Source organism: Lactuca virosa, chromosome 8 (assembly GCF_052849685.1).
Source record: "Lactuca virosa cultivar CGN04683 chromosome 8, Lactuca_virosa_CGN04683_v6, whole genome shotgun sequence".
NCBI classification, from domain to species: Eukaryota; Viridiplantae; Streptophyta; class Magnoliopsida; order Asterales; family Asteraceae; genus Lactuca; species Lactuca virosa.
The window spans coordinates 47,747,581-47,749,316 of NC_136433.1; the positions used below are offsets into that span (position 1 = coordinate 47,747,581).

Sequence of the window (1,736 nt, forward strand, 5' to 3'; positions counted from 1 at the left end):
CGGTTTCGATGAAGTTTTTGCTCCAGTGGCACGTTTGGAAACAATACGGACCTTGTTGGCTTTGGCTGCAAGTGAAGGATGGAAGGTTCATCACTTGGATGTAAAATCAGCCTTCTTAAATGGGATTCTGTAAGAAGAAGTGTATGTCACACAACCAACCGATTTTGTTATCGCAGGAAAGGAGAGCATGGTGTACAGGTTGAACAAGGCTCTCTATGGTGTACGTCAGGCTCCAAGGGCATAGAATGATAGGCTTGATAAAACATTGAAAGAAATGGGATTCCAGAGATGTCCACAGGAATATGCTGTGTATGAACTCCAAAAGTCAAACAGGTCGTTGATTGTCGGGGTCTATGTGGACGACCTGATTGTGACAGGTTCAAGTGAAGAACTAGCTGCTGAGTTTAAGAGAAGGATGTTGAAGTTTTTTGACATGAGTGACTTGGGAATTTTATCCTACTATTTAGGGATAGAAGTTCACCAAGGCAAAGATGGCATCACAATAAGTCAAACAGGGTATGCTAAGAAGATTCTACAAATAGCAGGAATGGGAGAGTGTAACCCGACTTAATACCCAATGGAACCACGGCTACGCTTAACAAAGGATGAAGACGGAGTTCCGGTTAATGCTACTGAGTACCGGCGACTTATTGGAAGCCTTCGTTACCTCATTCACTCGAGACCGGATCTTTGCTACTCAGTTGGAGTAGTGAGCAGGTACATGGAATCTCCAAAGGAAAGCCACCTTAAGGCAGTCAAACATATTTTAAGGTACATAAAGGGAACAACCAACTTTGGTTTAGTATACAAGAAAGGCGGAGATAGAAAGCTTATTGGATTCAGTGATAGCAGCTATGGAATGGATATTGATGGTAGAAAGGGTACAACAGGAATGATTTTCTACTATTCAGGAAATCCAATTACTTGGTCATCTCAGAAGCAACATACGGTGGCTTTATCTTCCTGCGAGGCATAATTTATGGCAGCAACAGCCACATCATGTCAAGCCTTATGGCTAACGACTTTACTAAAAGAGTTGATTAGCTTGAAAGAAGAAAGTGTCAGGATGTATGTAGACAACAAATCTGCCATAGCCCTTATGCAGAATTGTAACATCCGGATTCCCAGGTATCTTATTTTAGTTATTTATTTTGGGTTTTATGGAGGGACTCGGCGAGTAGACGTTCAGACTCGCCGAGTAGGATCGCGAGTTCTTGACTGGATTAATGACCGGACTCGACGAGTAGATACGTGGACTCGACGAGTCCGCGTTGTAAAGTGAAACCCTAAATCCCCGGGCCTGTGCCCTATTTAAAGGCCTTTATGGCCTCCATTTGCGGCCAATGCACCCCAGAGAAACCCTAGAGAGAGCAGTGAAAGAGTTGAGAGGAAGAAGAGGGTAATACATCACTTTTGGTGTAGTATTTCTAGAAGGAAGAAGGAAACACCCATCTAGAGCGTGAAGGGAGCTTGGATCTGGGCTAATCATCTTGAGAGTTCATCTCTGGAGGTATAATCCCTTCTATTTCGTGTTGATATGATAGATTTCATGATTTTAGGGTTTTTATCTCCATTTTATGTAAGATCTAGTGAGTATGAGGCCCCCTTTGTGTTAATAGCATCATATCTGGACCATGAGAGGTCCATAGAGTCACTATCCCTTAGCTTTATGCAAGCAAATGAAAGATTGGGGACTAGGTTGCCATTTTTAGAGTTATTTATCCATTTATGACTTG

The 1,736-nt window shown here is 42.6% G+C and overlaps 1 pseudogene; it reads left to right on the forward strand.

The window, feature by feature from the left end:
- Nucleotides 1-577: 577 nt before the first annotated feature.
- Nucleotides 578-976, forward strand: LOC145130321 (secreted RxLR effector protein 161 pseudogene; annotated as a pseudogene).
- The last annotated feature ends 760 nt before the right edge of the window (nucleotides 977-1,736 follow it).